This window comes from Cyprinus carpio, chromosome B15 (genome assembly GCF_018340385.1).
Source record: "Cyprinus carpio isolate SPL01 chromosome B15, ASM1834038v1, whole genome shotgun sequence".
Classification (NCBI taxonomy): domain Eukaryota; kingdom Metazoa; phylum Chordata; class Actinopteri; order Cypriniformes; family Cyprinidae; genus Cyprinus; species Cyprinus carpio.
This window is the reverse complement of record NC_056611.1, coordinates 5,562,955-5,586,398: the sequence shown is the minus strand read 5'-3', so window position 1 is coordinate 5,586,398 and position 23,444 is coordinate 5,562,955. Positions and strand designations below refer to the sequence as shown.

General features: G+C 39.0%; 1 pseudogene; it reads right to left on the bottom strand.

Annotated features, from left to right (window-relative positions):
• Window positions 1-1,589: 1,589 nt before the first annotated feature.
• On the bottom strand, window positions 1,590-22,706 carry LOC109094868 (annotated as a pseudogene).
• Between the last annotated feature and the right edge of the window lie 738 nt (window positions 22,707-23,444).

Genomic DNA, 23,444 nt, shown 5'->3' with positions numbered 1-23,444 from the left:
CACCTGTGAACTCCAAGCGATAGCGGAAACAGACTCGTGAAGCCCAAACTAATGGCGGGAAAAACAGAAACACCCAAAAAACTGATGCTTGTGAAGCTGACAAAGAAGAAGTGCAGTAATGCGGTCAAAATCTATCCCAATGCATCCTGCGGTGAATTAATACCCACACCTGACCTCAACGCTTTGACTCCTGTTACAGATTTGGTTTCTCAAATTCATCCAGCTAAAGAAACTCAAGTCATCCCATGGTCTCGTCCGATGTCAGTCCCCACTCCAGCGTTCGGATCGGGTGTCTGCTTGTGTGAAAAAAAGCTCACTAAACTGAGTTTGGTGCAACTGTTAGTTTATAACAGCTTTGAATGATGGACATTATTTACATCAGTTTGTTCTCCACAAAATCTCCCACTATTTATTTCAGCATTAGCTTGCTCAACTTTAACATAACAGTTTACTTAAAAACATGTTTAAAGTGATAGTTCCCCTAAAAATTAGTTAAAATGACAAATTCTCTTATAATTTCTCATTCTCAATTTGTTCCAAGCAAAGGAAGATATTTTGAAGAATGTTGGTAACCAGACAGCTGACGGTAACACTGATTTCCCCAGTATTTTTTTTTTTCCCCAAACTATAGAATTGGCAGTGGCTACCATCAACTGTTTGATTATCAATATCTTTCTAAAATATCTTCTGTGTTCACCATAAGAAAGAATCTCGTTGAGTAAATGATGATAGAATTTTCCTTTTTGGGTGACATATTCCTTTAAATAAAACTGTTATATTTAATCATGTTAAAATGTATTAAAGCAGTGACACTTTTGCTACAAGGAAGAGAAAGCCAAAGGAAGGTTTACACATTATTATTTAGTTAAGATAATGAAAAATTTGCACAAGGTATTAGGGGTGACAGTCCAAAGGCTGCTTTTTTTACACTCCTGAAATCAATTATTGCTCAGGGGTTGACATTTCTTTTAGGTATCACTTCCATGTTTAACCCAAAGGTAAAACAAAGCCACTCATTTGTGAAATTAATATAAGAGAAAATAGTCAAACCTAAATGCTAAAAACAGAAATATTTATCTCATAGACTATTTGAGGTGTAGAAAACACTTCAATAATAATTTTAGTACATGACCATTAACTTGTCTCTGACTTACAATTTCCATATTAACAGCATAGGTCATTATATTAAACTCTTTAGAGTTACAGTGTAACATATTGGATACATCTGGGGTTTAAGAAAACAGGTCAGAATAACAAGCCGAACCTAGTGTGAACATGTTTGCTGCGTTTATCAGATGAAGGTTTTTATTCTCTGTCTTGTTGGGTGTGCCGTCCTTTGTGAGCTCAGAGGCTCATCCTCACTGTAAAGACTGCCGTAACTCTCCGAATCTCGTGGCTTACCTGTTAGTGAATATAGCAGTCAATGTGAATAAGCAATGTCAGTGCACCTTTTGTTATCAATAAAACATACTTTTTTTTAAACAGTTGTATTACATTTTTTTTTATTTCTACTGTACTGCATGGTGATACCTGTTATAGTGCTGTGCTGAGGTTCAGTAAATTGTGTGGGAGGTTTGCTCTCTGTTGGACTATCTCCATATTTTCATTGGTACCATTGGAAAACTGTCTCCTTTCTGCAGTCTCTGGGTAGCTTTGAGCGAGAGATAGACGAGGAAGAAGACAGAGGGTGATTACAAATAGAAAAAACCATAAACATAACTTATGTTTATGTACACAATTTTTTTTTTTATTATTACTTATTCATAAAATTAATTTCTTCTGGATATGGTGGAAATACTGTCACTCTAAAAATGTTTGACTCTGTTCTTACTTAAAAGCATATACAACACATACTGTATCCACTACAGGATACAAAACAGGTTATACAAATGTGCCACTTGTTTTTGACAACAAAGAGTCCATGAAAGAGTAACAGAAATAGGTTAAACTAAATATTATATGTGCTGTTTTATTTTATTTTAGATTTAAGGGACAATTCACCAAACAATTAAAATGAAAGATTCTGAAGAATGTAGGTAACCCAAACAGTTCCAGGTAGTGTTGTCACGGTACAAAATTTCAGTATTCGGTACCGATACCAGTGAAAATCCACGTTTCTCGGTACCAATTTTTCGCTACCAAAGCAAAATACAAAACATGCTAATTAAAAAAAATTTGACTATACTTTCATTTATTTCAAACTGTTGTACATATTTATTTTAAAAGGGCTTTTGAAAACATTTTAGAGTTATTCAGCGAAGAATAACATCTAAGTTAGCTACATTTTTTTTTTAAACCCAGAACTGCTTTTTCTGACTGATATGACACAATGTTAACCATTTGTTAACGTTCTCTTAAAAACGCAAATTTTAGATTCAGAATTCATTTAAAAGCCTCTTGTGTGTAAAAATAGTAAATAGCATCATGTCCTCGGGTTGTTTTTTTTTTTACCCTAATTAAAAGTTATAGGAGCATTAAATAGTTAATAAAGAAACTTAATCTAATGCTCATTATGTTTATAGCAGTTATAATTCATTATAGGATTAACTACTCTAATAACAGCATTCATTTCAATTCGAAATACAACTTACAAATTTTAATAATATTCATAATAGAAGCGGTGTTTCCCACAGCCTTCCACTTTATTTTGGCAGCATTTATATGCAAATTCATTTTCTGCCAGCAGGAGGCGCTTGTAGAGCTCGAGAGAGAGGTTTCCTCAGTAATGGCTGTAATCAAAAAAGCGCTCCTTTCCTTAATTCCTCCTTTTGATGTAGTCATCTCTCAGTGCTTTGTCTGAAGAGAGCGTGTATTCGCAATTTTCTGATAGTGCATCAAGAACCGGGTTGACCGGGCACTCGGTACCACCAGTACTTAAAAAAACCTGGTACTGTAATGTTTTCATTTTTTTAGTACCGACTTGGTACCAAAGTACCGGGTCTTTTGACAACACTAGTTCCAGGTGCCATTGACTTCCATTGTATTTTTATTTATTTTTTCCATGCTATGGAAGCCAGTGGGGACCAGCAAATAATTGTTTTTCAAAATATCTTATTTTGTGTTCAGCAGATGAAAGAATGTCATTCCTTTGGTTTCTTCCACATGTCTAAGGCACGTAGGCGCCTCCGCATGACCTTGAGCATGCGAAGCGGGTTTCCCCTCGAGGAGAACCCCTTGGTCTTGAGCCACCACTGTAGGAGTTTCATGTACAGCAGGCCAAAAGTAATCACATTGGAAACAGCTGCCATCACACCCAGCAGTCTCTGAAACTGCTTGACAGTGAGTGACTGGCCTTCTTTCACTCTCTTGACTGCCGTGAAGATCGACTTGATCTGAGACAAATGTGCCTGCATCATGGTCGACCCACACCACGCCTAGATAAGTGGTCCTCTGTAATGGAGAATGCACACCTTTCTTGATGTTTTAATCTTAACCCCCAGCTCTTTCATGAGAGCAAGAACGACATCTCGATGTCGAACCACCATCCGCTCTGAGTGAGCTAATGTCAACCAATCATCGATGTGGTTGAGTATGTGGATGCCCTGGAAAATTGCGGTGGAGCCAGAGCAGAATCCACACACTTCGTGAAAGTGTGGGGTGAGAGTGCAAACCAAAGGAAGAACTCAGTGTTGGTAAGCTTTTGCCCCCAAAAGCAAACCTCAGGAACTTCCTGTAATGAGGAAGGTTGGAGACATGTGCATCTTTTAGATCGATCGTGCCAAACAAGTCCTCGGTCTTGATCTGAGACACGACTTGTTTGAGTGCGAGCTAGCTGAACTTCAGTCGCCTGACTGAGTGGTTCAAAAGACACAGATCTAAAAATAGGACTCCACCCTTCATCTTTCCAAGGAGCGGTGATAAGTACCGGCAGTAGAACCCGAAACTCTGCTACCTGAGGAGGGGACCACCTAATGGCCTTCTTCCTCAAAAAGAGTAAACTACTTCTGTTTCCATGACCAGAGCCTGCTCGGGACCCATCATAGTGGGGATGACCCCATTAAACTGAGGTGGAGGAGAACTGGATTCTATAACCTCACTCTACACGTGTGGCAGGACCCACCGAGACACGTTACTACTTTACTAAGGAAATCAGTCTCTCCAGATTGACCTCTGGTGTAATTGAAGTAGCTAGCTCGGTGCCCTGAAGCGGCACACCTTCAGGGGATGGCCGAACTAGCTGCTCTAGAGACCTCCGTGGAGGCGGCAAGCCTCTTTTTACCGCTACATTTCCAGGCAGTAACTGAGGAGAAACACTCACGGGAGACCGCTGAGCCCAGGAACACCGGCAGGGTTGGCAGATCGATCTCCTGAGGGCACTGAGGAGAGATGGGCACCGTGTAATGCGATGAACCCAGCTCTACCCCCAGAGGCTCCTTTACCTCCTCAGAGGAAGAGACAAGTAACAAGTGCTCTCAATAAATTTTTATCCCAAGAGCCCCTGTATATCGTGGGGAAGTCGTGGCCTAATGGTTAGAGAGTCGGACTCCCAATCGAAGGGTTGTGAGTTCGAGTCTCGGGCCGGCAGGAATTGTGGTGGGGGGAGTGCATGTACAGTTCTCTCTCCCACCTTCAATACCATGACTTAGGTGCCCTTGAGCAAGGCACTGAACCCCCAACTGCTCCCCGGGTGCGCCGCAGCATAAAATGGCTGCCCACTGCTCCGGGTGTGTGTTCACAGTGTGTGTGTGTGTTCACTGCTCTGTGTGTGTGCACTTCGGATGGGTTAAATGCAGAGCACGAATTCTGAGTATGGGTCACATACTTGGCTGAATATCACGTCACTTTCACTTTCACTTTCACACTTTCCACTTTCATATCTAACTTCTCATAGTCAGATAATAATTAATTTTATTCCTCAGAATTAAATGCAATCAAACAAACCAAATGAGTAAACACAGTCTGGTGTAGTAAGATTCACATCAAAAAACCGAAAATGATGTAATACACGCAATTGCCTCTGCAGTGCGCGAGCCGCTTGGTCACACAAACAACTATCAATCTCTTCATAGAAAAATAGCTGCAGCAGCGAGCTCTCACTCAGAGGGGGAAAGAAACCGCAGCGCGGGCTTCCGAGCCTCGAGAACAAGCTCTAGATCTAGGGAACACGGGTGGAAATAGGAAGAGCCGTCTCCAACCCGTCCGCTAGATCATGTGCGTTCCCCGCGATCTTAGTCACCGCCGTGCCTCAGCAGCAGTGGGACCAGAACCGGGCACCGGATCTGGTGGTTAAGGAAGAAGACAGGGACTCGTCCATTTACATTCCCTCCACCAGATTCATATGCGAAACTCCAGCACCATGAGAAACGCTAGTGAAGGCTCCCTCCTCAAAGAAAGCCCTCTGAGAGCGAAGCAAGGCAGTAACAAAACAATCGCAATGCTGGCAGTCAGCCCCCTCGAGAACTGACTCTGTGTGCTTTGCTCCCAAGCAGACAACACACAAACTGTGTGTGTCCCCCACGTGAAATATAGCACGGGCAGGGAGGAACACACAGCCTGAATGCTGCCTACTCGCCCAAATGCTTCTCTTCACTGAAGCTTTGAGCTTGACATAATGGAGCTTATAAGTGGACAAACAACTCTAAATAAGACTCACAAAACAGATACCGACTGACACACACACAGAGCACTTGCTAAATGACAGAAAGCTGACGCCGGTTTCACCGCACATGCTTTCAAGCTTTCAAGTCACCCCATCCATGACGTCTCGCCCATCCATTGGATTGATTACACACGTGATTCAGAGCATGGCCATGCTGAAGGCATTCCCAAAGCGTTTTGATGCAGCTCGAGTTCCTGAAGAGGAACTAAAGTATACTTTGGACTTAAGAATCTATAGTGGGACAAAATACATATGCCGTTGCTTATGACTGGTAACCAAATAATAAAGAGACATTCAACTGACCTTTTAATGATGGGCTATAGTGAAGAAGCTGTGAAGCTTGTGTAGAATGATTCATCTTCCTGTCTGAGTCAGCGTTGGGCACCAAAAGCCCCATGATCTCACTCTCTGTGACTTTTAGGTTCCTCTGCAGGAAGTAGGTGCGCATTCTTCCTTTACCTTTTACCTCTATCTCTCCACGCTCCTCCATCTGATAGCCTTTATTTCTTAGAGCACTGGTAGAAGAAATCAGCCAAAGAGATTCAAGTCATGATTTCTCATCTAAAGTCAATTATCAATTTACGTTAATGTTTATATATGCTGAAATCTTTACAGGTCCAAACAGAGATTATGTGAAGTAACTAAGACAGAGACATATTTTTTGTGCTTCTCACTGATAAACACTGGGACTGAGGTGGATTTTGTCAGGCAGTCCATGACTCTCCATTCGGGAGGCCGTATTAACTGTGTCTCCAAACAAACAATACCGAGGCATCTTCTCAACCACCACCCCTGCCAAGACCGTTCCACTGTGCAAGCCCACTCGAATCTGGGACACAAAACTGCAAAAATCTAAAAAAAAACTCTTTTTCTAAATCCCCAAAACAGCTGGGGATGAAATGTCAATTACAGGAAAGCAGTACAGTTTTGAGGTTACAGGCTGAAAGGCTGATCTCAAGGCTGAAGTATTAATCAAAGATAACCCTCAATCACCTGTATAGGGCCACCAGTCACAGGGTTAGTGACCTCTTTTGCAGCTATGATCATGCCTAGGGCAAAGTTGGCCACACGCTCAGTCTGACTTGACATTGGGATGGGGCACGCCACCGACAACCATGTAAGCATCTCCATTGTCTCAACCTACAGAACATGTTGCAAGACATTAAAATCAATAGACTTACATTTAAGAAGAATCCTTAAAACTAATGCTCACCTTGTAAACATTGTGTATAGTGGTAAGACGGTCAAACTTCAGATACATGGAATTGAGCATGGAAACAATCTGGATGGGTTCACACTCAGAGCAGATGTTGGTGAAGGTCACCACATCGCTGAAGAGGACGGTACACTCTTCAAATTCACCTAAAAGAAAAGCAATGTAAAATTTAATTGTGATTTAGAGGTCTGCGCTCCGCTCCCGTAAGGATATTTATTACTGTTGTAGAGGTTTGCGGTGTTTTTTTTTTCTTTGTTCACCCGCTGTCCACTTAGAATAATTTTCTTCCCGACCCGACCGTTCCCGCCAAATTTAGATCTCGTTTCCAGAATCTCACATTTAAATTTCCGCTACTGAAAGCAGGAGAGATAGGCTAACAAATAAAAGTGTAGTCTGCACAAAATTGTATGTCATTATATTTATCTTGTCTTTTGTATTGAATTCTAATTTATTGAGATGCACCTGTAGTATTTTTTTTTCAGACACAAAATTTGTTTAATATTTTATGCAACACATTAAAAAGTGTCAGAGAAAATAAAAATGTTGTACAAAAATTGTATTTCTTATTTTTATTCATCTTGTCAGGATACAATTTGTGTAACATTTACAACACAATAGGAAAAAGTGTTGCAGAGAGAAAAAAAATATAGCCTATTAGCAATTTTTTTTCATCTTGTCAAAATACTAAATTTGTTTGACATTTTTCTGTTAACACAGTAGGAAAGTGTCACAAAGAAAAATAAATAAATACGACATCTGATGTTCCACCAATTAAGATTCATGACCATAATCATATTATTTTGTTGTACGCTGATGACATGTCAATTGATATGTCAATAACCAATATAATTAAGGAATTTGACCACTTTAGTAGTTCATCGGGGTACAAGTTAAACTGGACCAAATCTGCTTTAATGCCAATGTTAAAGTTAACTCTCCTATCCCCTCATTCATTCCTATTAAAGATTATATCATCTATTTGGGTATATATAAAGAAATTCATAAAATTGCCAGAAACAATTTTAATAATATGTTAGTCCAGATCAAGAGTGATACTCAAAGATGGAACAATTTTAAAGTCTCTCTCCAAGGCAAAATCTCCACCGTCAAAATGAATTTGTTACCTCGGTTTAATTTTCTTTTTTCTGTGTGTTGCCTCTTTCCCCTCCTCCAGGTTACTTAAGGAGATCAATTCCATACTTTCCCAGTTTTTCTGGAATGGAAAACGACCAAGAATAAAACTTGCCACGTTGCAGTGTCCTATATTTTCAGGAAGATTGGCTGTACCAAATATTGAATTATATTATTTGTCCTTTCAACTTAAGGCTCTTCATATTTTGATTGATTCTCAATCTAAAGCTTCATGGAGAGTAATCGAAGCTGACCAGGTTAAACCACATAGGCTCCAAGATATTCTATTTGCTGGCACAGGAAAATATAAATGATAAATATAAATTTGGCCCGGTTGTGGCCAATTCTATTAGGATATGGAAAAGGGTGGAACGTCTGATGGGAGGACCTTTCAAATTTTGTAACAACCACACCCTTATGGCACAACTTTCATTTTTCATGTGGAAATCGGCCATTTGTCCAGCTCTCTTGGTCTACATTGGGCATAAACACTTGCGTGACTTATATGATAGCCAAGGACTCTGCTCGCTTCAAGAAATAAGAACTTAATTTTGTTTATCAGCATCATCATATTTTGTCTTTTTTTTCAGTTACGTTCTGCTCTCAAGGCTTATGGAGTTCCCTGGGCATCCCCCATTTCCTCTCGTCCTATGTGGGATTGGATCACACCATCCTCTGGTTAGCCATCTGTTTCTTTAATATATAGAAAACTTAATGATAACACTGCAAAGTCTCTCTTTCTATTAGACATATATGGAATTGTGTATTAACAGAAAACATGCCGGTCGACTGGGAGAGGGGTGTGGTCTAATCTAATCTTAACTTCTAAAAACTTTGCTCATTGTCTTATCCATTTCAAAGTCATCCATATAGCATACATAACTCCTTACAAAAGGTTTTAAAATGAAACTGCAATCAACCTATAACTGCCATATCTGTAACACTGCATCATCAGGTACTTTTTCTCCACGAATTCTGTTTTATCCTTTTTTACAACAACTTGATTACATGTCTAATACATGTTTATGTCTTCTCAATGATTATTCTAACTCCTGTATATGTTCATTAAAGAAGAGAATGTTGCTTGCTGGTTTTACAGCTGCAAAGAAGACAATAATACAAAACTGGTTTACTCCTCACAGCGTGCAAAAACATTTTGGATTCACAGCCTCCTTAAAATAGTGACTTGTGTATACACAAGAGCACAGATGAACAGGGCTAAAACCTAGTACCATTGATGCATGGCAAAGTTTTTTCTACCAAAATTTTGGATTACATAAAGGAATGACTATATTTTTTTTTTCTTTCAGATTGTAAAAATATTGATATGTCTGTTGCTCCCCCTTCCCTGTTTGGTTTGTTTGAATGGATGTTGTTTTGTTGAATCAAAAATAAAAAAAAGAATACTTTTGTGCACAAAAGAAAAAACATAACGACTTTATTCAACAAATTTGTCTCCTCCGCATCACCCTGGTGCCATTTTGGAGAATATCTTCTGGACGTATACTGTTCTGTATCAGCTGCGTCACGCCGGATACACTGTTTCCATTCAGATCAAATCACAACAACGTAGGAAACGGATCCAGCATGACGCAGCTGACACATGTTTTACGGATATTTTCCAAAATGGCACCAGGGTGATGCGGAGGAGACGAATTGTTGAATAAAGTCTTTTTTTTTTTTGCGCACAAAAAGTATTCTCGTAGCTTTGTATAATTGTGGTTGAGCCACTGATGTCACTTGTATTATTTTACAGATCTCTTTGCTACGTTTCTGGACTTGGGAACATTTCAGTTGCGTTGCTGTCTATGGAGGGTAAGAGAGCTCTCAGATTCCATCAAAAATATCTTAATTTGTATTCCGAAGATGAACAAAGGTCTTACGGGTTTGAAACAACATGAGGGTGAGTAAATAATGACATAATTTTCATTTTTGGGTGAACTAACCCTTTAACAAGCCAAGCAATTCAACATTAATTTCACGGCGTGTTTCCTTTTCCATCATAGTAGTTTCGTGCAAGCGTGAACGTCATGGCAAAGTACCTCACATGGGAGACACTTAATGTAACGCGTAAATGCGTGTAACTAATGTAAATCAAGCAAGCTAGTATGCATAGGCCACGAAGTGTTGGCGAAATAACACATTAGCAGACCAGAGGGAATAATATGGAATTTTTTCCAGAAAACTTCTTGCACAAAATAAATTCAGGTCAGTCAGGAATTGTTGGTGGGGTAGTGAATAACCAGCGCTCTCTCCATCCTCAATACCATGACTGAGATGAGAACCTTGAGCAAGGCACCGAACCCCAACTGCTCCCCAGGCGCCGCAGCATTGGTGCATCCTTCCTCCTCTGCTGGTTTCGTCAAGCATAATTTACCCTTGGTTCCACCTGGGTCCCCTAGCTCTTTCATCCTCCCCTGGTCTCATCCAGCATGAAAGACTTCCAGCTAATCCCTACCAAGAATAATTGTTCCTTCTCTTTTGGCTTTGCCATGGTCTTCATCTGCTCTCCTTATTCTTCATCACCTTTCTGCTCTGCCGGTACCACTGGCTTTACCAGCTTGACCACGGGTCTCTTAGCCAGCCAGATTGTCACCTCAGCTAAGGTACTTGGATCCACCCCCTTCAATCGCTTGGCTCCACCTTTTCTCCTACCTTGGTACCGCTGTGATGGTCTCCAGCTCCACCAATCCCACCATGGTGTTCTCCTCCACTGACTCTACCATGAGCAACTGACTCTCCACTGACTCTACCTACTGCTCCACAGGTGCCAAATAGACAAGGTCCTCTCCCGATGAGAATCCTAACCCTAGGTATGTCTAACATGGTTAGGAGGTAACGGTCACATTTCTGTGTTTCTAGGGGTCTTATGTTTACAAAAGATTCTTGATGGTAGTTAATATTTTTTTTTTTTTCTGCGATATCTTTATTTTACTTCCCACATCCCAGAATGTGTGATAGAAATTTTGAGCTAATCAGCTATAAACCAGTCTTTACAACATGTTTTATACCCTCTTCCTCAATAAATTCCCACATGTTTTAAATAATCCCTCATGATTCCTGTCCCCAAAACCCCTGTCTCAAAAGCTCTTTGAAAAAAACTGATCAGAACCTACATCTGCTCCTTCCTTCCCATTTGCCTGGACCCATTACAGTTTGCATTCTGATCCAACAGGTCCACAGATGACACTATTAAAGGGTTAGTTTACCCCGAAATGAAAATTCTGTCATTAAGTACTCCCCCATCATGTCATTCCACACCCGTAAGATCTTCATTCATCTTCGGAACACAAATTTAAAACATTTTTGATGACAGAATGCTGTCAGATTTTCCTTCCATTGACTACCTTTGTAACCACCACTTTAACACTTAAAAAAACTTCTTAAAGAAATCGAAAAACTAGTCAAAATTTTCTGAAGAGAATCGATAATTTTTTATGATGAACATATTTAATTTAGGCTTTTACTCGAATGTAAACATTGATCAGCGAACATAACCAGAAGCTCAACTAAACCTGAATAACGCACAAGAACGAACCTCTTCCGGAAGCTCAAACGATTTGCATGACACACGTGAATGAACCTCATTGGTTACGCAACGTTTGAGCTTCCGGAAGAGGTTTTTTCTTGTGCATTACTCAAGTTAGGTTGAGCTTTTAGCTATGTTTGCTGATCAATGTTTACATGCAAGTAAAGTGAACGAAGTCTTATGGGTTTTGAACAACATGAGGGTGAGTATCTAATGACAGAATTTTAATTTTGGGGTGAACTAACCCTTTAACCACACCCCTACACACTTCCCTTTCCCACCTTTATCAGAGGAAAGAGATCTACATGCAGATGCTGTTTGTAAATTTCATCTCTGGTTTTTAACGCAATTGTCTCTTCATAAATTCACAAAAAGCTTCAGAACCTTGGACTGAACCCTCCTTACTGACTAGATGCACCCAGGTGCTTTAATCCCTTGACACCAGCAACTGCACAACCAAACACAGCTCCAACAAATCATGGAAAAAAATTACTTTGCCAACATCAGAGTGGCCTCATCACTAATAATGGCAAGATGGCCTACTTAGAGGAAGTGGACATCCTAACAATCTCTTCCTGAATGCCACCAAGACTAAAGAGATTATCGTCAGTTAAGGGGGTAAGCAGGAGAGGAACTACAGTTCCTGATGAGCAGTGTGGCTGCTGTCAAGAAGGCGACCAACTTCAAATACCTTGGGGTCCATCTCAGAGAAGATCTCTGCTGGACAACACAGCTTGGTGAAAAGGGCGCATCTGCACCTCTACCACTTATGACACCAGGATCAGCATCTCCCACAGAAGGCTAAGGGCTTTCTATACTGGGGCTGTGAAGAGTCCTCTAACAGAGGTAACATGGCCTAAGGTACCATGGCCCAAGACATCACATGTTTGGATGATTGGATTGTTTGGAAGAAGAAGGCGGAAATCAGCAGACATTTGTCAAAACTCACTGACCCCTCACTGGCTACCTTCATAAACATAAAAAAAAAACACAACTAAAGTGGTCCAGGCCTGGTCCTGTCTCATCCTTCACTATCATCACTCCACCTTTTATACTTCCGGAGCTCCTCTGTGGGACTCGAGAGACCAGTGAGTGGCACAGGTGTCGCTATTATCATTTACTCCACCAGTCACACTCAGCTCCCACACAGCTCTCAGCCCCATCCTACTCGTCACAAGGATGTTTGGATGACATCTGAGCTGCACGTAGACCTAATCCAGCATGGACTGAATTACTCCAAGGGAATGTATTAAGAAAAACAAATCCTTAGCCAAAGATGCCCTCGAGCAGTGCTTCTCCAGCCTGTCCAGTGGACCCCCAACCATTGCATGTTTTGTATCTCTCCCTCATTTAACACTCCTGATTCAACTCTTGATTCAATTGTAATTTTATGGCCTCAAACCTGTTTTTCCAGTCCATCTTTGCCCGTGCCAACTTTCAGAGTATACTCAACCATGGATGACTGTGAATGGACTAGTTTGACATATGCACAGAACCCTGTGAACTCCTCTAAACATTTCAAACCTCATTTATGATATTTTTTTGTATACACATCATCCACACAGACACAAAGAAAGCGGAGTGTAGCGAATGTTAACAGCCAAAGTATACTTCAGGCATAAGAATTTTAAAAGGAACGACTGCCTAGATTTACACCAGGAGTTCTCAACTCCAGCTCACAAGGTTCACTTTCCTGCAAAGTTTAGCTCCTAACTTGATCAAAACTCACCTGCCTGTAACTTTCTAGTGATCCAGAAGACCTTGATTAGTTTGTTCAGGTGTGTATGATTATGGTTGGAGCTAAACTTTGCAGGAACGTGGACCTTGAGGGCCAGAGTTTATCTTTACACTATAAGGCACACTTCTGTTGTCTCACAGAAACCATAGGTTTTTGCATTGTCTGCTCTCCTAACCATCCATCTTTTTCTTTGATTCACCTGCCTCTACTCTCTTGCCCTCTTTCAGATGGTTGGCCACGTGTTTGGGCAGCATGGCATACAGTAGATTCCGTCTTACCTTCTGCTTTTCCTCCTCAAGGTGTTTTTGAGAGCTGATGAAGCTCTTCCTTTTTTTTTTTTTTTCGTTCTAGCTGGTTGGAGAGCTCCATCTCTGCCAGTCGCTGCTGGTTGAGCAGGATCAGGTCACGTGTAGCGTTCATGTGGAGCAATATCGGAGAGGTGCATGGAGTGCTCCTCCAGCTCCTGCAAGCTGCGAAGTAATGGTGATGCTAGGTAAAGCATGCAACGCAATGGAGTCATCCATAACATTTGTCCTGGGAGAAAGAAGTAAGTAAGAAAAAGATAAGCTTATTTGATATTCCCTTAAGGTACAAAAAAAACATGTGCGATGGACACGAGATAATTTATTCAAATTTGGTCAGTGTGGAACTAATTCTCAATTAAACGAGTGCCCGACAGTTGCATTTAAGTTCTAATTCTGTGACAAATTAAGAACTTCTGCCTATCTTCACGATCCCTTGCCACAGCAACCACAATTAAAGGGTTAGTTCACCCAAAAATGAAAATTAGGCTGCGTTTTACTCAACCCCAAGGCATCCTAGGCGTATATGACTTTATTCTTTCAGACGAATCCAGTCAGATATTAAAAACTGTCTTTAATCTTTCAAGCTCTATCATTGCAGTCAGCGGGTGTTGCATTGCTTCAGTCCAAAAGAAGTGAAATAAAAAGCGCCCATCCCATAAAAAAAAGTGTCTCACATGACTCTGGGGGGTGAACAAAGTCCTCCTGTAGTGACTTGATGCATTTTTGTAAGAAAAATATCCATATTCAAAATGTAATAAGCACTTTAATCTATAGCTTGCGCCAACAGTTGTACACAGAAGCAGTTCTTGGAGCATGACGTATGGAGGTCAGCGTTGTGCATGCGCCGGTGAGTCTCTTGAAAACCAGAGTTTGTTTACAGGATCAAAGGAAGCAAAGTTTCTTACTTTAGCAAAGGAAAACCAGAATCCTTTTGGCTAATATTGATATCCTCCGACATTCTTCTTTACAAATCCTCGTTTTGTACTTCTAATTAGTGACTGTTGTTTTTGTTTTGATCTCTCGGCTGCATCTCCACGTGCGTCACTTCTGAGCGGCGCATGGGCAAAGCCAAACCTCCATACATCTTCAGCCTGGAACTGCTTCCATGTACAACAGTGAGTGCAAGCTAGATTCAAGTGATTATTATGTTTTGAATATGGATATTGTTCTTACAAAAACACATCGATTCGCTACAGGAGGACTTTGTTCACCCCCTGGAGCCATGTGAGACACACTTTTTTTTTATTGAAGGTGTTATTTCACATCTTTTGGACTGAAGCAATGCAACACCCGCTGACTGCAATGATAGGGCTTGAAAGATCAAAGACAATTTTTAATATAACTCCGACTGGATTTGTCTGAAAGAAGAAAGTCATATACTCCTAGGAAGCCCCGGGGATGAGTAAAACACAGCCTAATTTTCATTTTTGGGTGAACTAACCCTTTAACAGGTAAATCAGCGATAGGCAATAGCCTTCAAATAATACTTAACAACATGCTAGTCTGGCGTTGACAAGGAAGTTCTTATTTTATATAGTTAATATAGTTACATTATATTGTTAAGCAATAGATTTTAATAAAATGCAGATTAATTATATAAACTGACTAGTTATAGAAATATTCCCAATTTTGACTGTTTTTTTTTATCTATTTTGCTAATAAAAATCATTCCAAACAAGGCAGAAGTTGCATCACAAGCAGCTTCATTTTTGAATGAATCAGAATTTTTGAACAAATCAGTTGAGTCAATAATTCATTGACTGTTTCATAAAAACAGTGGTCAGTTGCTTCATTTATGAATGAATCAGCTGTTCCAATGAATCATTCAAAACAATGATTCTATAATTCACTTATTCTGGTGTGAAACTTATTTACTTATAAGACTTGACGCCACTATTGGTGGTTTTAGTTTCATAATAATTTCATAGTTCTTTTCATAACTGCTATATTTAAAAAGGTTCATCTCATAACATTATTTATGCAATTGTAATTGCAGTGTAACTGCATTTTGATCAGTGGTAAGATGGATGAATGATAGCAAATGGATGCATGCATGCAAAAAAAAAAAAATTCTAAATGTAGTTAATAAATGTTTTTCAAAGTATATAATATATAAATCTGGAAAGTAAATATAAGATAAAATAATCAAGCTTACAGACTGTACAATATGCGGGGTTGGTCTAAAAAGCATCTTCGCTATTATTCAGGAAGCTGATGTTTCAGAATGCATTCTTCAAAGACAGTGGTTGTTAAATCTGTGTTCCTGGAGCTCCCCCAGCTGAGCACATCTCATTTAAATGAATATACATAGTGCTCATATAGGGGGAAACACAATTTTAGACAGAACAGCAGTAATAATGAGGGTATAAATGGCTGAAGAGAGGTGAAATACAGAATTAAAAGTAATAAAAGACATACATAACATACATGATCGTATATTAAGTCATCACCTTTTCTAGAATTCTCACCTCTCAGTTCTAGCATGGGTCTCTCTCTCCAAGCCATAGGCATTCTGTCTCTTCGTGTCCGCAAAACAAAATGGCTATTAATGAACTTGCGGATGCTGCAGATGTTGAAAGTCACCTGTGGATGCTGGATGTTGAAATATTGATCCAGCTGGCCGCACCTGCTCTGTAACCCTGGCACAATTCTCTGAATAGTCACCCCTGCCTGTCTGACCTGGAGCTGAATGGATGCATTGAGTAAAAGAATAAAACAGCAATTATATAACAATGCTCCAACTATTCAGCGCTCAGCAATGCAGAAATTATTTAATACAATGCTTTCAAACTATAAGAAAGCAGAGGGGTTTTCCACACTCATATTATCAACACCTCTGTCACAACTGGCAATGTTCCATATTTAAATATGCAATAAATGTAATGATTTCAGATTCTGAAGAAACAATGTCCTCAATCACCCCTTACTTCTTCATCAAACACAATGTGGAAAGGAAAGGCATTGCAAAATGTCTTCAGATCGATGCACAGATTATCTGGATACACAGGCTCAAATGCCCTTAAAGTTTTACCTGAGGTTGAAAAAATAAAATAAAATTAATCTCAAATATATACACCAATAGAAATAAAAAAAATTCAAACTACATTTCCTTATATATTCGTTACAAAGAAAATGTATGAATGTTGCTGATAACGAATCAGACCTCATCAGAGAATCAGTTCCTTGATTAAAAAATGATTTAGCTTTACTGACTGCTCAGTTAAGATTTATATTTAGCTGTAGAATTCAAATAATAATTTTGTTGTATCTCATGAAACAAATCATTTTAAACCATCTTTACCCTTTTCTGGATGCACCAAGTTTCTGACTGCGTCATTTTTTTCTACATGATTTAGAGATTTCATCTGCAGGGACCTTTCAGGAAAGTCCTGGAAAGACAACAGAGGTGCATTTTTCTGCAAATTGCATAAAACCAAACAAAACACTAATTCTCAACAGTACTGTATATATAAGGTTGTATATGACTGTGAAATCTTTAAAGCATGAGGATTCAAATACTTAAACATATACTTTAAAAGCATTTTCAGTGTATACTTTGTCTAAGAACGCTGGGCTTTGGGTGATGAGGAAAACAATATGCTCTTTTCCCCCCATCCTCTCAACTTTCTCGATCTGGTTCACAATTTCCTCTTTATCTCGCTGTTGAGAAGTCCTTTGGCTACAGCTCCGATGATACCTACAGGATTAGAAATCAGTCAACTAGGAAATCAAATTACTTCCTGATTATTTCTTATATGGTGGCCAAAATGATTAGAACACTAGTATTTTCACCAGCTAAAAATTATTTTAAGTCAGTCATGTCTATCTTATATATCTAATCTGATCATCATCCAGTCTGTCTGGAATAACATGAAGAAACAGAACAAACCAAGACAGACTCAATCCAGAAGATCTGTGGAGAACAACGTCTCCAAGGTGCTTCAAGAAACCTACCTGCAAAGCTACAGTGCTGTTTAAAAGTTTTAGGCACTTGTGTAAAAAATGCTATAAAATGAGGATTGCTGTCAAAAAATAATATCATAAATATATTTCCTTTATCAATTAACTTCTATTTAACTAACTTAAGATAGAAATAACTGACTTAAAACCATTTTTAAGTCAGTGGGGAAAATACTAGTGTACAAATAATTTTGGCCACCAATGTATATATGGATTATTATTTAGATAGATAGATAGATAGATAGATAGATAGATAGATAGATAGATAGATAGATAGATAGATAGATAGATAGATAGATAGATAGATAGATAGATATCAGTAATTGTTTACCAGGGACGATATGACAAAGACCTCGTCGGTCTGAGTAGTAGTGTAACAGCAAAAGTGCCATCATTGTTTTTTTCTACACGGAATGATGGTGCATTCATTTCCTAAAATAAAATAAAGGCAACAGAGATTTACTGTATATATTTTGCACATACGAAGGATCACTCTAGATTGTTTGTAGTTCTTCTCACAAGATAATAATCACAAGAATAAATATTTATAACTAATTCTGAATGCATGGCTCGAATGAATGAATGAATGATTGAATGAATCAAAATTCAGGAAAAGTATTATTGAGTGTGAGAAAAAAAAGGTCTATTTGGCACATCAAAAGTGCGCTATTCATTCTGGATTAACAAATAAATTATGAAGCAGAGTCTTTGATCGAAATTATCCTCAAGATGTTTATGAGAATACTAATGTCCTGCTCACTCGACCTTGTAGGAAAGAGAGAGAAAGCCGTGCAGCGCGTCCAGGTTCTCCATGAACTCAAACAGATTTCCTCCAAGAGTGCGCAGCATATGATCATATCCAGCCCTTTTGCAGAACTCAAAGAAATATTCTCCAAACTGCCCCAGCACCACACTTTGCTCAAGGTCTTGGGATAAACAAAGAAAATTGTATATCAGCTAACAAACAATGCACTTTTAATAAATACTGGCTGCTTAAGAAGTGATAGTGTTTTGTGGAGTGTATTTTTGATAAATGCTGGTTGCTGTGTGGTTATTTTATATGTGTACACTTCATAAGTCATGAAAGTGTCTTGAAACTAACTGCATGGTGATATTATCTGTGTACACTTCATAAGTCATGAAAGTGTCTTGAACCCTTGCTGCATACCTGCAAAAATCCCAACAAGACTTGAAAAATGTGTGTAAAATAATCAAGTAATTCAGTGTTATGGAAACTCACCTAAGTTTGTCCCACGTCTCTTCTTTAAATCTGTCAATCACTAGAGACTTCAGACATGTGTTGATGAATCCATACTGGACTTAGAGGTAAACGCGTTTAGACATTTGATGATTTGTAGCCAATAGTGAAAGTCTAATTAACATCTGCAATAATAATTCATAAGACCCATGCTAGTTTTCAGAAGGGCTATATTTCAGTTTTGGAGTCAAAAGTTCTGTTACACAATGTGTGACGTGATTTTTTTTAATTGGGATTTGTATGTTGGTTTCAAACAATTAACTCAAAAACATATTGTCTTCCACAACTTCAGGCAACAGTAAACTACAATGAATGCAGACTATTTTTCACATTTTTTTTATATAACAAAAAAAAAACATACCAAAAAAAAAAAAAACATGGATCATAAAAAGTGCATTTTGCTTGTTATTTACAACCCTGACTATGCTTTTTCACATGAATAATAACTAAATTGCTGCACATTTTTTAATTTTGAACAGGTGTTTTCTCCGTATTGAATTAGCCCCACACATTGTGAAGATAATCGGTGTATATTGTTAGGAAGTTAAGGTAAGCTATTTATGCACCCAACTCTATAGCTACACATCAATAAAAATGCAATAAAGCTAAATAAAGAGCATACAGAACATCTAGATATATAAAAAATGCCATTTCCTCACCATTTCTCTGTCAGGTTGTTTTCCTTGGGCAATTGAAAGGTAAATTAGTGTCTCTTTTTTACAGTCCATTGATAAACCATTCATTCACCTCCATGACCATCATGCTCCGCTGAAGAAAAAACACACAATACAACGCTCTATCCAGCAAACAGAGTTTTCTGCATCGAGTCCCACAGCTGAACGAGCATGAGATGTCCTCTGCAGCGCGCGCCGCGTGAATGAGAGCGGTGGTGACCCTGGGAGAGACCTCCTCAGCAGTCTGTTCATACTAAGTGACGTTTGACATTCATTAGACATTGTTTTTCTTTTTTTCTTTTTTTGCCAGTTAAGCTTTTTTACATTCATTAGACGAAACCCAAACTAACTCAGATAGAAATCAATACATGCCCTTTACGTTGCACACAGGCTTCTTTTTTTTAATTAACCATTTATATTAATTAAACAATTTAACTACGTGACATTATAATATAAAACCAATACTACAATGTTCAGAAAAACATCCCTGTTATTGCACAAAGCTCTATTTTTGGAATTGCCATTTTATATGTTTTATAATAATTTTACAACTTTTAATGTATGCAATAATATAAATCCAATTAAAGGACGACATCATTTGATCTAAAGGTGTCAAACGAACTGTAAAATATTCAGAATATTATTCCCTATAAACAGGGCCGGCCCAGGCTCTGTTGGGGCCCCAGGCAGGATTTAAGATTTCCGCCCCCACTAAAAATAATTCTGGAAATAAATTTTTTTAAAACTTTACTATAAAATAACATAACATAAATACTTAAGTATTAACATTAATAAGTAGTAGCCTAAATAAATTGTGATGATAAATAAATGGAGATGTTGAAGTGCCTTGTTGGTATATTATTGTAGTGAATCTGTTAAAATCGCTTATTGAAGAGACCAGACCTGAGCTACTCCCACAACTATGCCTACAAGTACTTATTACAACAAAGGAAATATGGGCAATATAAAAAGCCTAAAGTAGTCTAACAGACAACAAAGACAACAAAATAAAGGCTACATTTTGTAATTTTATTTGTACATGTTACAAGATAACTAGTTAGTCTAATTAGCATTCCCATACCTTTCATTTCAATTATGTTCATACATACAGTGGAAAATGACATACTTAAAATTCATTATTTCATTTATGAATGCTAGATTATAGTCGTAGTCATGGACTTTTTCAAAAGACATTTAGACACTTTTTGGTTAATTAAAAGCCAACAGTAATGTAACTGATCTTAAAAACAACATTAATTAAATAAGCAGTCAACTCAAGCACAAACTGTTCCCACGGTGTGAGTGTTAAGATGCTCTAAAAAGCTATTTCAAAATACTACATAAAGCATCACGGGCTAATACACAGTCGTCAGAAGAGGGCGCACTTCTGACCAAAAAAACAAAAACAAAATACACAACCGTTCCCTGCGGGGCCCCCAGCATTTTGCACCCTAAGCAAACTGCCTGTGTCGCCTATGCCACGGCCGGGCCCTGCCTATAATGCACAAGGCTTGATTTGTCAGATTATGCCTTTATTGTTTTTATATACAGTACTGAATCCCATTTTTCACATGTGGTTTATGATACTGTACCCACTTATATTAATTAACCTCTGACACCGTTTGAGATAAAGGCATCAAACCAACTTTAACATTTTTAAAATAGTATTCTCTATGATGCACCAGGCTTGATTTGCCAGATTATGCCTTTATTGTTTTTATATAGTACTGGAAACCGTATTTTTCATGTTTTCTATACTTTTACCCACTTAAAATTAATTAAAATCTGACACCGTTGAGATATAGGTATCAGACAACTGTAAAAATCTCCGAATATTATTCCCTATAATGCACAAGGCTTGTAAAAAATGTAAATATTTACTATATTAATTATTGTAAGTGCATCTCACGAATTCTAAACCAAAAGGAGAGATTTTTTCCGTCTACTTTAAAAAGGCTGGCTGTGGTGCCGAAAGGTCCTCACAGTCATTGACACTGCTGATACCCATCTTTTCTGCAAAGTTCAGCGTGACTGAGAGGGCTAGGGGCAAATGTCAATCACAAATAGTGACTGGAGTGAATAGAGACAATTGCAGCAGCATATGATAGACAGTAATAATTAAAATAATTAATTTAGTACAATATCTGCATTGATACATGTACAGGATACATAGACATACTGTTTTAATTGAAAAAACAAGAACATCTGCCTGTTGATATGCCTAATAGTAAAGATATATTTATGATGAAATTTAGATTTTATATATATATATATAAAAATTCACAATTTGCATTATATATTCAGACATAAACAATATATTCAGAATTATAACTATGTATTCACAATTTACCATTATATATTCAGATTAACATCATATTCAGATGTTTTATATTAATTATTTCCTGTTTGGCACCTCATAATACACACACACACACACACACACACACACACACAACACACACATATACATATATTTCTATGATGTGCAGCTGAATTTTCAGCATCATTACTCCAGCTTCTGCAGTATCACATGATCTTCAGAAATCATTCTAATATCATGATTATTATCAGTGCTGAAACTGTTGTGGCTGCGTCGTGTGATATTATATATATATATTTAACCTGTGATACATTTTTCAGGAGCTTCTTTGATGAAAAAAAAAAGGTTTTAAAAAAAAGAGCAGTTTATTTAAGATAGAAATCTTTTCTAACAATACACGACAGTTCAAGATGTTGGGGTCAGGTACATTTTTTTATTTCTTCTTTTTTGAAAGAAAATTAAAACTTTTATTCGGCAAGGATGTGTTAAATTTTTCAGAAGTGATAGCAAAGATTTATTGTCACGGTTGGTAAAACCGTGATCTCTGGGTTTGCACTTTGTGGTGAAATCTGTGTGTTTCGCGTCTGCACTGATTAGCTTGTGGGCGTCTCCGTTAATTGTCATCAGCAGCAGCTGACACTCATTACCCTCTCCCTATATATATGGCTTTTCTCACGTCTTGTGTTTGTGGAGAGCGTTGTTTCAGTTTTGGTAACTGTTTTTTGCTTCTGTGTTTGTTCGGCGTTTGGATGTCCGTGTCTGTCCCCCGGAACCTCATCCACTCAGTCGCACCTTCACAAGCATCACCACTTACCTTTGGCTCGATTTCCCCGCAAGTTCCTGTGCCATTCCTCTCCTGCTGCCAAGCCTCACCATCACCATCTGGATTACTCAAGCCGTCTCCTCCACCATCTTGGATTGTCGTCTTCCCCAGCGTTTGTTTGTATTTTTGTTTTGTTTTGTATTTGGTCTTCATTAAACTGTTTTCATACTCGCACTTGTTTCCAGCTTCTCCTTCACCCAGTCGTCACAGAACGCTCTCACCCTTTAAAAATGGAAGCAGCGAGCACCACCTCTTTAACGGACTTTATTCACCACAGCGTCAACCGTATGGATCAGCAGCAGGAGAACATCACGAACACCGGACGCGCTATCCAAGCGCTGGTGGCACAGGTGTCCGAGCTCACCCAGCAGATCCACCAGTCTCACCTCTCCCACTGCGCCCATCGCACCGCTTGCGCCGCCCGTCCCCCCGGGAAATTCCCCACGGATCACTTCGGCCAGAGCCGCGACTCCCGGCAGGGGCCAGAGGAAACTACTCCGGCGTTTGACGGGCCAACTTTCTGCAGCAACTTTCCTTAAGTGTTCCATGCCACTTTGCCTTACAGCCCCGCACCTTTCGCCACCGAGGAATTGAAGGTTGCGTTCACGCTGGACTCTACTTTCGGCAAGGCCCCGCCTTATGGGGGACACGGCGGTGGGGAGAACCAAGTGTTCTCGCCTCGTTCCACAACCATCTCGGAAAAAAAAAAAAAAAAGGAGATGAGAAGGGTCTAATCGATCGAGCCGCGGTCCGACGAGGGAAGCCGGCCACCAGGCTCTCGACCTACATCAAGGGACCTTCCTCTGTCACGGATTACTCCATCCAGTTCCCGCACACCTGGCTGCCGCGCGTGCCAGTGGAACGAGGCGGCGCAGTGGGGATCGATTTCCT